This window comes from Canis lupus, chromosome 16 (genome assembly GCF_011100685.1).
Source record: "Canis lupus familiaris isolate Mischka breed German Shepherd chromosome 16, alternate assembly UU_Cfam_GSD_1.0, whole genome shotgun sequence".
Taxonomy (NCBI): domain Eukaryota; kingdom Metazoa; phylum Chordata; class Mammalia; order Carnivora; family Canidae; genus Canis; species Canis lupus.
Window position 1 is genome coordinate 39150783 of NC_049237.1, and position 12956 is coordinate 39163738.

A 12956-nucleotide genomic window follows, 5' to 3' on the forward strand; every position below is an offset into this window, starting at 1 on the left:
GGCAGATGTTTAAAGAGACATGAGTTTGATGAGAAATTTTTGAGATAGAGATTTTCATTCCACCAATATTTAGTGGGTGCTCTGCCTGGCATTTTTTTTAAACACTTGAGATAAATGCGTGAATAAGATCAGCAAAACTCCACACTCTGTGGAGTTTACTCCATAGCAAGGGGAGAGATGGAAATAAGAAATGAGACATATTGGGGCACCTGGGTGCTCAGTGGTTGAGCATCTGCCTTTGGCTCAGGTCATGATCATGGGGTCCTGGGATCGAGTCCCACGTCAGGCTCCCTAGAGGGAGCCTGCTTCTCCCTCTGCCTATGTCTCTACCTTTCTCTCTGTCTCTCATGAACAAATAAATAAAATCTTTAAAAACAGAGACATATTAAATAAGTGATTTTTATAGTCACTTATTTTTATAGTCAGAAGGCGCTAGATGCTGCAGATAAAAGACAAAGAAAGAGCAGAGTAACCAGAACTACAAGAATAATGACACAATAATAACAGTGTAATAAGGGCAGTTCTCTGGAATGTGATTTTCCAGCGAAGTCTTGAGCAAAGATTTGAGCAAAAAGTTGGTACTAGGCAGTGGCCAGTACTAATACTATCTAGATTTAATGGAATACTTCCCAAAGAGAGACTCAATTTAATGTCTATATTTAGCATAATCTTATTCAACCTGACTAAATATATTAAACGAAATGGAATTCATAGTCTACTCTAAGAAGTGTGAGTTTCCAAGCCAAGGTGACTCTGTTTAACTTCAACAAAATTATGTGAACTTTATGTGTGGACAGAGCTGAGAGGCTCAATCCCATCTGCTCCTGTTTTCTCTCCAACCTTTAAGAGAGAAATGCATTATTTTTTTTTTTTTCAAATTAAGACAAGGGAGACACATGAGTTTCAGGCTGTCATTTTGAAGACACATAATTGGATCTTATCCTCTTTTCTTCTTTCTGCTATCATATTAAAGGGCAGAAAAACCTAGAAAATAAAGCCTTTTCCCCTCCAGCAGTTTTCTTGGGTAGCTGAGAAGTGGAGAGGCTGAAAAGATGATCAAAGAGTGCTAAGAAACCATAGGTTGGGGAAAAAAAAGCAGAGACTGGTCAAAGACTTTCTAGTTTGAAATTCCAATCTTCTGAGGAGCCACCAGAGATGGGATGACAACCCAACACTGGGAATTCCAGAGCCACTAATAGGCCACATAGGACCTCATATTTGAGTATTTAGATTTTAATTTTAATTTTCTTTTGTTTTATTTTTATGTATTTATTTGAGGGGTAGGAAGGGAGAGAATCTCCTGCAGACTCCGTGCTGAGTGCTGAGCCTGACTTGGGGCTCGATCTCATGACCCTGAGATCCTGACCTGAGCATTTTCCAAGTTTTTCACTTCCACTACTGAATACAGTAGTGCTCATATAGAGAATTTGAATTTTTATTGTTTATATATTTATTATTATTATTATTTTGATTTTTATTGTTTATATTAAAGCCTGATATGAATGACCAAACTTCTTTTTTGGTTCTTCTAAAAGGAAGAATTCTCACACTGCCTAGGTTTTCCTTTCAATATTGGAAAAACATATTTGACCTCTTTTCTGAAAGAAAATACTAAGATAGTAGAAAGAATGTGATTTCTGTATGTTCTACAATTTTCTCCTTCTTCTTCTTCTTCTTCTTCTTCTTCTTCTTCTTCTTCTTCTTCTTCTTTTTTCTTTTTCCTCTACAATTTTCTACTTGTTTTCAAGTACTAACATTTTCTGGGTGGAGGAAAAATTTTAAATTTTTAATAATCATCAAAGGATTTTGTCATGACTGCATGGCAGATTTTTACAGAAAAAAAAAGGAAAACAAATCACAGATTAAGATAAAAAAGACAAGTTTGCTATTGTACTTCAAAGTAAAACATGAAGAAGTTCAAACAAAAGTGCAGTAATTCCCATTTATATATATTGTCAGATCCCAGCTGTGCTCAGATACCACTGGAGCTTGGTGCACAGCTGTGACATTATAAAAGGGACTCGATTGCCAATCAGAGTTTGGCTTGAGAGATTCATTGTCCAAGCTATTCGCTAATAAAGCTTCTGGAACTCTGTGTCTGCTTCACTTAATGTCTGCATGAACAACTTTGTATTGTGCAACTATAGACATTGCAGAATTTCTCTATTATACTTTGTTATTTGCCATAAGAAACTCTAGCTTTGAAATAAAGTTCAACAGTGAGTTTCTCTGATCACTGTACAATTTTATTTTTGAGGAGACACATGTATATCAGATAACCAAAATGTTAAGTACTTATGTTTACTCTGGCTTATTGATGGTTAATATTCTTTTAACCCCTTTGAAGATGGCTTCGGGATAAAGATTGCACCACACATAGAATCACAGAGGAGAATAACTGTTGTTATTACTTTTGCACCTGAAATGAAGTCTCCAGTTGCCCAAGTATGTACTGTCAATATGGCACAAAATGGCAGCTTTTCCAAACCATTGTGTCTCTGTGAAACCCTAACTTCATGAGATGTTTTTGTTTTATGCCTTCCCACCTCCCCCAGCAACATCTTTGGTCAAATAAGTTTTTGATCCTCCTCATACAGAATAACAATGCATACAGACTTTTTAAAGATTCCAAGATATCCTGGAATAAAAAAAGAAAAATTACGCATCTCTGCTTAATATCAGATTATATCTCTATAGAACACTTCTCTATATAATATTAATCAATATCCCAGTGCTTTATATAACACAAATGGGCAAGTTATTTTAGGAGTTGTTAATTTTAAAAGAATGCTTTGTTATAATCAAAATTTGTCTTTGATTACATAAGAAAAATAATAATTTTTTAGGAACTACTGTATATGTGACATTTTGATACTGAGAGATTTTGATGCTTTTATGGCATAAGTTGTATTGAACTTGACACATTCTGAATAAAATTCTGCCTTTCTAGAATACCTGCAAGTAAATATCCTAATTGTATATAATAGTATTTACACCTAAAGATGCAAAGAACTTATATAATAGAAAGCAAAATTCCATTAAATTAACAAATCTGAAGATATTGTGAAAGACAAAGTTGGTCACTTCAGATAAATGGTTAATATCAGATGATGTCTTCAAAGTTCGAAAATATGTTAAATTCCTTGTCCTTATAAATCAGCATCACTTGTCTTATATATTATTTTTAATTTGTGACTGTAAGTCTTAAAGAAAGAGAAGGGCAGCAATCCTTCCTCATAATTTATGTTTAAAATGTCAAATCTACTTATTGTATACATTTATTTATTTTATCCTATGCCTGGCACTGTTCTAAGCATGTAATATATATTAACACATTTATTCCTCATAACAAACCTACAAGGTATGGATTCTTATTGCCTCCATATTAAGTATCTTGAACAAAGACACAGGGTTAGTAAAAAAACGTAGTAAACCACTGATATTCCTAATAATTATGGAATGTTGCCTAACAGTTTTGCTCTATTTTATAGATGATAAATTTTTTCTTCAACTGTCCCTTAACTTTTAAATAAAATGAATTTGGATCATAATTATAGACTTATCAGAAAAATTTAATTCTGTCAGAATTTAGAATGAAATTGCCCTAAATAAAGAATTCGCTCCTCATCTTTTGGACTATAGCAATTCTATAATTTGTATGAAGATGAAAAGGTCATGTGTACTCTTTGTTTTCCTCTGAAATCTTTATTAGTAGTTCCATAAAAAATACGTTTTCTAAATAAACTTGGTGTTGCTTCTGAGGTCCCTTCAGTCATGTTGATTCAAGTGGATAAAATATAAACCATCAAATGATACTATAAATGCTAAATATTCTGATCCCAGGGGTAACTTTTACAAATAGCTTCAATTATTCCTTTTCTAGATGCAAGGATTAGGTACTTTTATTAATGAGATTAGATCTGCATATCTAACCCAAAGACTGTATCATTCATCTTCATATATTACTGAAACAAAATCATATATTTTCATGGCATTTAAAGGTCTGTAAATCCTCCAAATTCTATTCATTTAAAATAAATTCAAGAAAATTTAAAGGCCATGTTGCAAACATGTTCATAATTCAAGTATTCCGGATGATTGTAAATGTGCAAACAGAAGAACATTCTCCTGCATTTTGATGAAGTTACCATCTACATGAAATCTAATTACCTATTACTACACCAATGCTTAACCGGAGATAATTGGGAGACAATGGCTAGCATTTCAAATTTGAAATTATTATGGAACGAACTTTGATTTGTAGTCTATATATAATATACATACTAACAAAACCAAACAATAAACAGAAGGAAAAATTCAACATGCTTTTGGTATCCTATTTTAATAATTTTGAAAATCCTGATAACCTTGCCTTGGAAAATTGGAGTTTAAGCATTTCAAAATTAGCATTTGAAAAATGGAATTTTATTTATAGAAACAAAACTTATGCCCATATGTGCATGTATTTAGGACAATATTACATAATATTGTATTTAGGCCATATTCCAAATAAACGTAATTTTTTCTGTGAAGCTTTTGCTGGATATCCTCTGTGTGTGTGCATGTGTGTGTGTCTGTGCACACCCATGCACATACATTTATGTGAGAGCTTAAAAATTAGACTGGTTCTTATAATCAAATCAAAGAACCTTAGTATGACAACTGCAATTTTGAAACAATTCTCTAGTGAATAGTTTAAAAGAATATATATATTTTTTTTTTCTCTTACTCATGAGAGGAAAATGTTATTTGAGGATTTAAAGACCAATCCAGAAATCCCTTATCCATTGTAGAATAAGAAAAAATACTGAATCCCATTTTTGTTTCTCTACAAGTTTATCAATTTTTGATTATGCTTTGAGTAGCAGGGTTTTAAGCCAAAGCCTTTATAAATCTATTTCAACACAGCAAAGCTATCATCATGCCTTCTGAAAATAATGGCTTCCATGAGATGGTTATAATAGATCATCCTGAATTAGAAATCCTTTATGTACTTTCATTCAAAGCAAGCAAGTGTTCTGAAATGGAATGTGTGCCTCTTTATTCCATTCACTTTGCCACACATTTTCAATTCAACAAAAGTTTCCGAGTACCTACTCTGTGCCAGGCACTGTTCTTAGTTTAAGAAACAAAAAGATGAAAGCTGTCTTCACAGAGCTCACATTTTTTTTATTAAAGATTTTATTTATTCATGAGAGAAAGAAAGAGGGAGAGAGGCAGAGACACAGGCAGAGAGATAAGCAGGCTCCATGCAGGGAGCTCAACATGGGACTCAATCCCGGGTTCCCAGGATCACACCCCGGGCTGAAGGCAGGGCTAAACCATCGAGCCACCCAGGCTGCCCAAGCTCACACTTTTGTTAAGGAGATAACATGAAAAAGAATTGCATCCACACAAAAACCTGAACATGAATGTTTATAGAAGCTTTATTCATAATTATCAAAACCTGGAAACATCCAAGATGTCCTCCAGTAGATAAATGGATAAACTGTGGTATCTCCACACAATGGAATATTATTCAGTGCTAAAAAAAAATATTAACTATAAAGCCATGAAAAGACACAGAAGTACTTTAAATACCTATTACTAAGGGAAAGAAGACAATCTGAAAAGGCTACATAACGTATTATTCTGACTATATGGCATTCTGGAAAATCCAAAACTGTGGAGACAGTAAAAAGATTAAGGACAGCCAGGGTCTGGGAGGAGGCAGGAATGAATAGTTGAAGCATAGAGGATTTTCAGTAGTAAAACTACTCTGTATAATACTAAAATAGTGGATATATGTCGTTATACACTTGTCCAGACCCATAATATACAATACTAAGAGTGAGCCCTAATGTAAATATGGACTTCAGGTGATAATGATGTGTCAATGTAGATTTATTGATTTTAAGAAATGTATCATTGTGGTGGGGATGTCAGTAATAGGGAGGCTAGGGGGAGAGGCATATGAGAAGTCTCTGTATGTTTTGCCCAATTTTACTTTGAACCTAAAATTCTCCAAAGAGTAAAATAATAAAAATAATAATTACAGATACAAGAGTACATGCAAAAAGAGCAATGGGTACAACACTTGGAAGTAGCAAAGAAAATGGAAAGAATCCCCAATAGAATGAGCAAACAAGAAACGGTACCTAAAATGATATCTAAGATGATCTGTGAAGGCTGAATAAGAGTTCTCTTAATACTAAAGTTCTTGTTCTTCCTGTAATTATGATTTAATTTCCACCTGCAGATAATAACACAGTGAAAATATTTCTATCCTAGAATGGGAGCAAGAATAAGGTTTAATTTATAGTTATAATATTCTTAGAGTAATAAAGATTTTTAACAATGATGTGATACTGCTAACCTCATGGTAAGGATCTCATAATTTCAGTGTAATGGCTGATAGAGTTTTAGGGATACATTTGTGTCTAAAGCAGTAGATGTTAGCTATCCAAAGCATTTGAAGGAGCTGGAAAAATAATGAGAAGGGATGTAGTGTCAGAGCAAAAATGTGAAGGATCCATATCATCTGACTTAGGTAAAGTCATCAGAACTTCATTAAGTAAAATGCTCACTGAATATACACTACACAGAAGGGACCATTCTAGGCTCCTAGAATTTAGAGACAGAAGCAATTTTCTTTCATTAGAATCCACAATATGGCTAGAGAGAAATTTTACCAAGTGATGATAATGTGGTTAAAGACTACAGCAGAGGTATCCACAAAACCATGTGGAGATACTCTAGCAAAGAAATGACTCAAGAAAGAGTTGGCCACTTGGAAAAACAAACAACTGAGAAGTACAGTTAGAATAAAGGAAACAGAATCTACCAATTCTGCAATCCAGGAGATCAAATCAATTGTAATTTTAGAGAACATGATATATGGAGACAAATTTCCTAACAGATCATTCAGAAAAGAAATTCTTACTTCATTTTAGATAAATATATTTCATTTCTTCATGTGGAAATTATCTCATTGAAAACAAACTGTTAGAAAGGTCTATCATAAATCTGTATTGAAGTAGTTTTATTCTAGCTAGGGGGCTCTGGCTCTTATTCTTAATGTATGAAGTTATTCATTTTAAAAAAAAGGTCTTATTGCCCAGTATGGCAAGTAAGTTCATTATTACATGCCAAACCTAATTATTTCTTAGATGTTTGGTTGAAGTATTTAGTGTAAGGCTTTGTCTAGGCCATGAGGTAAAGAGTGCCATGCTTGATTAGTGGTGTCTGTCATTCATCAGGAAGTAGGGAGTGTTAAATTGCAAACTAATTTCTTAAGAAGCTATTTATTCTGCATTAGGCTAAGATCCCTGGAAACAAAATCCATAATATCAGTGATGGCTAACATTTATTCAGTACTTACGAAGGATTTCCCCCATTGAAGGACTTTTTACATCTATTAATTTATTTAATCCCCACAAGAAACTTGAAAGATGGAAACTAAGCCACAAGAAAGTCAAAGAATGTGTACAAAGTTGGCAGCTAGTGAGGCTTCCAACTCCAGTACTAGACTCCAGAGGAAGTGCTCTTGCCAGCTATACAATTCTGAGGGGGAAAATTTTTTCTCTGTCTTTTAAGTTTCTTCTGGCTGGTCTAAGAATTAAATTGACATGAGACAGATTAATAGGAGAAAACTAAAATAATTATGTACCTTCAGGAAATCCACATAAACATGAAAGATTCCAAAGATCATCAGACAAAATGAATTATTTTGTCATTCTGGACTAAGGAGAAGAGGGAAAAGGTTTAGCACGACAAAGAGAAAAGAGGCAATTTACTGCAAGAATGGAAAGAGTAAATGTTTGGTAAACAAGTGTTTTTGAGGCCATTCAGAAACAATGAAGGCATAAAGACTTTGATGAAATAGGCCTTGCTAAATTCCTCCCCGTCTACCATACATTGTTCATATTATACTATAGTTAGCTATGGTGAGAGATCACTTCCTGGAGCAGATACTCTTTCTAAATTCTTTTAGGTAATTAAGTGGGAGGCAAAAAGAAAACAAATATACAAACAAACTTGTGTTCTTAAAATAATAAGCCCAAAATAATCCCTCTGCAAAGAGATACATTTTGGGGTGGCAAATTTCACTCCCCTACACGATAGAGCCTCTCTGTCAACCATCCATGCTAAATTATTTATAGGACAATGTCAGCTCTATTAGTGATGCCCCAAAGACTATATATTCAAATACTATTCAAATAAACATCCAACAGGATTCATGCAGACATAGCAACCTGTCTCAGCACCTTCACTCTGGAGCCAGAGTTTTCACTGTGCAGTCCTCTGAGTTCCATTTTAGTATACACCAAATGTGGGACAGGGAAAAGAGTGTGGCTTGGCAGTTTCACAGACTCAAATCCCAATGTATGCAATTGCACAAATAACTTGTCTGAGCCTCAGGATCCTCATGTCTAAAGTCGGAATATATAAAATAACATATGTTTGCCTAAGCAAAGTAAAAAGTAGTGACACACTGTATGTAAATGTCTGACTTTAAGTTTTTTATTGTGAGTGTCTAACACTGAGCTTTTGATCCATTTTAAAGATGTCTACCTTGAGTAACTGGGTGGCTCAGTTGGTTAAGCAACTGCTCTGGGCTCAGGTCATATATAATCCCATGGTCCTGGAATGGAGTCCAGCATTGGTCTCCCTACTCCACAGGGAGTATACATGAATAAATAAGTTAGGGTACTATTTTATTCTTTTAATTAATTAATTTACTTTAGAGAGACAGTAAGAGAGAGAACACATGAGCAGGAGGGAGAGGAAGAAGGAGAGGGAAACAAGCAGACTCCCCACTGGGGAAGGAGCCAAATGTGGGGCTCCATCTCAGGACCCTGAGATCATGACCTGAACTGAAATCAAGAGTCAGATACTTAACACATTCAGCCACCCAGGCACCCCTCAGGCATTATTTTAAATGTAAAATTTCTATTTTTAATTATTTAAATATAAAAAAGAGGATTTCATCGGTGACTATTATTTCTATCTTCAATTTATTTTCAATTTCCATTTTCAATTTCCATTTCCATTTTCAACTTATTCTTTTGGCATTCTATTTTGCAAGAAACACATAGTTTGGATGAACAGGGATAAGAAAAGATATGTGTGGTATTTTCAGAAGAGGGCCATATGAATCCTACAGTTCTATAATGTTGTCTTTGAGGTTATGATGGATTTATTTATTTGTTTGTTTATTTATTTATAAAGATTTTTATTTATTTATTCATAAGAGACACAGAGAGAGAGGCAGAGACATAGACAGAAGGAGAAGCAGGCTCTGTGCAGGAAGCCCGATGTGGGACTCGATCCAGGGACCCTGGGATCACACCCTGAGCTAAAGGCAGACGCTCACCTGCTTGAGCCATCCAGGCATCCTGAGGTTATGATGTATTTAAATATGCTAGATCTTTTCCATTTCTTAATGTGTATCTGTGTATTTGTCAATACTAAATTACTCAATATTGTGCTGACATGTTTGGGAGAAAAATAGCATTCATTTAAATATTCTTGAATGGTACTTTTTAAAAAGATTTACTTATTTGAGAGAGGGAGAGAGAGAGAGAGAGAGAAAGAGAGAGAGGAGAGAACATGAGATGTGGAGAGGCAAGGGAAGAAGGAAAGAGTCTCAAGCAGACTTCCCACTGAGCGCAAAGCCCAGCACAGGCTCAATCATGATCTAGGCTGAAATTAAGTCAGATGCTTAACCAACTGAGCCACCCAGGCACTCCCTTTCTAAAATAATTTTTTAAACCATGTAAGAAACTTTTATAAAATATACATAAATTTTTGAAGCTTTTTAAAAGAATGATAAAGACATTTGTTGAAATAGTTTATAAGAATCATTTATGAAGGTAAATTATTCACACAAAAATATTTAACATGACTCTGTTTAATGAAATTATGGCTCATTCCTGTGAATAAAATTTGTGGAGAATCATCAGAGCAAAAGACCTTCTCTTTCCTTAGAAACTCTCATGATGATTATAGCTTTGCATTCTGCATAAATCCTTGACTTATTAAGTACTACTAAGATTTAGGCCATTCACTAAGATGTGTTTATTTAAAACCATTTCTATAAAAAAATATTGATTAATTGATATAGCTTTCTTGTGTAATTTCATTTTAGCATGCTTCTGGATTATAGAAATTATCTTAAGATATTAGATTTGTATTTATTATATGACTTAAAAATCACTATCATCATGAATTATGTTCACGAACATTAGTTTCTTCATCTACGGCAAGTAATCAAGAGCATAAGTGGGCTTTGAAATCAGACAGTTTGTATTCTGAGGTAGCATACTAGCTATGTGATTTATCAGTCCTTTACTCTGAAAGTCAGAGGGTTTTATGCTATTTATCAGGAAATATTTCAGCAAAAGAAATAACCATTATATATTCTTCAAAGCATGATTTGCAATGGCTTCATAGATCTTTTTTAACATTTGTACGCACTTTTTTTATTTTTTTATTTATTTTATTTGTTTTATTATTTTTTTTAAAGATTTTATTTATTTATTAATGAGAGACACAGAGAGAGAGAGAGGCAGAGACACAGGAAGAGGGAGAAGCAGGCTCCATGCAGGGAATCCGACATGGAACTCAATCTGGAAACTCCAGGATCACACTCTGAGCTGAAGGTACTCAACCTCTGAGCTACCCAGGCGTCCCTGTACACACTTTTTAAATAAAAGGCCAATTAAAGACATTTTTTTTCTCAATCTTCCTACATATATCAATAATTTATATATTTTACATGAATCTTTATTTCCTCATACATTATTCACATTGGAAATTTTCCTCCAATGTCTATAACATTTTTGAGAATGTTGATATATCTTATCCCACACTTGACACACACAAAAAGTGCAGCAACACATGCTCTCACCTGCACATATTAGTGAGACGTACATGAGAGAGAGAGAGGTCCTCTTCCCTAAAGTCTCACTAACATGGGAGCCTACCGACCATTTTAGGTTAGCAACTTTATAGAGAAAATGATATCTTTTTTAAAGTTTATATTTCTTTCAGTATCAGGAATTTGAATACTATTTATATGCTTATACTCATTTTCCATATATATGTGTATTGCATGTCACAGTTAGATTTAATGGCTAAAGTGCCTCTTACTGGGGCACCTGAGTGGCTCAGTCAGTTAAGCCTCTGCCTTCGGCTCAGTTTATGACCCCAGGGGTCCTGGGATTGAGCCTAATGTGAGGGTCCCCAGTCAGTGAGGAGTCTGCTTCTCCCTCTCCCTCAGAATCTCCCCACTGTTTGTGCTTTCACTCTCTCTTTCTGAACTGAATAGATTTAAAAAAAAATCTTAAAAAAATAGAGTGCCACTTTTTGTTCACACTACAGTTCCAAAAGCTTTAATTCTATTTGGCACACTATTATTATTATTATTATTATTATTATTATTATTATTATTAAAGACTTTATTTATTTATTTATTTATTATTTATTTATTTATTTATTTATTTTTCCCTTTTAACCAAAACACAGAAACTTTAATTGGGTCATAATAACACCTGTCAAGGACCTGGGCAGTTCACTTTTCTTTATAGCACCAATTCCTTCTGAGGGAGGATTTCACAAGCCATCTGGTAAGTGCTCTGGTTATACACCAGACTGGCGCTAGTAATGTCCTAAGCATGGAAGACTTTATTTATTCATGAGAGACACAGAGAAAGAGAGGCAAAGAGACACGGGCAGAGAGAAAAAGACTCCACACAGGGAGCCCGACGTGGAACTCGATCCGGGGTCCCCAGGATCAGGCTCTGGGCTGAAGGCGGCGCTAAACCCCTGAACCACCCAGGCTGCCCAGGCACACTATTTACTTAAAGTAGCAGGCTATTTCTCCATTATAACTTAAACTCCATATACTTGATATATTTAATTTGCAATAGGAAGTAAATAACCAGCAAGCACTCTGAAAATTCAAATTCAATATCAAATAAAGAGATTCTTTTATTTCAGCTCATATAGGAGTTATTATACAAAACCATGATAGCAAACCCCTTACTGAAGTAGCTACATGGATAGATCCAACTGTAGTCAACAGATATTCAAATACAAATAGTTCTAGGGACGCCTGGGTGACTCAGTGGTTGAGCTTCTGCCGTGGGTCAGGGCGTGATCCTGGAGTCCTGGGATTGAGTCCTACATTGGGCTTCTCTCACGGAGTCTGCTTCTCCCTCTGCCTCTCTCTCTGTCTCTGTATCTCTCATGAATAAATAAAATATTTAAAAATACATACATACATACATACTAATGGTTCTAAGAAAACAACAGTTTTAGCTCCCCCCACTAACATTCCTCCTCTTTCCCTTTTCCTCCATGCTAATGACCATAGTAGAGGTATATTATACATGCTAATGAAGTAGCTATCAGTCTCCTATTGTCTTTTTTTTTTTTTTTTTAGTTATTTTGTTTCCAGGTAAAAGAGCATGATTATATTTAGTTGACTATGATGCTGTATTTTAAATGAATTGCTTCTTTGTGGTAAATGCTTTCTAACAGAAAGAGGTATGTTTCTGCCCAGTTTCAGGAAACATCAACAACTAGGATGAGCTGTGACTTACATCAAGCATATGAAAAAATAACTTCTTTGTGTGTTTCTGTTTCTATGCCTACTAAAGTCAGGAGAAATTGGTAAGCTTGCAGACTCGTGAAATTTGATTGCAAAGCTGTACTATGTGGATTTAAGTATATTGTTGGAAAAAAAGTTTATGAAGAACACATTTTGTGCCAAATTTCATTTGTCTCCAAAATTGAAATAAATGAAATGATAAAAATTACTAACAAATGAAAATGTATTTTCTAAATATATGGGTATGAAATATATCAAATATATGCTTTGACTGCTGTTTAGAGTAATGAGGCAGCTTACATTATTCAAACCTTAGAAACCATATTTATTTTTTTCTGAAGAATTCAGTCAAATAAGTACA

At 34.4% G+C, this 12956-nt stretch overlaps 1 long non-coding RNA gene across 1 annotated transcript in view; it reads left to right on the top strand.

Annotated features, from left to right (window-relative positions):
• The window catches only part of LOC111090324, a 106290-nt gene extending 93633 nt beyond the window's left edge, over positions 1 to 12657 (top strand). The window contains exon 5 of the long non-coding RNA XR_005371103.1: positions 12548 to 12657. This is a non-coding gene — a long non-coding RNA (uncharacterized LOC111090324). The remainder of the gene's footprint in view (positions 1 to 12547) is intronic.
• The last annotated feature ends 299 nt before the right edge of the window (positions 12658 to 12956 follow it).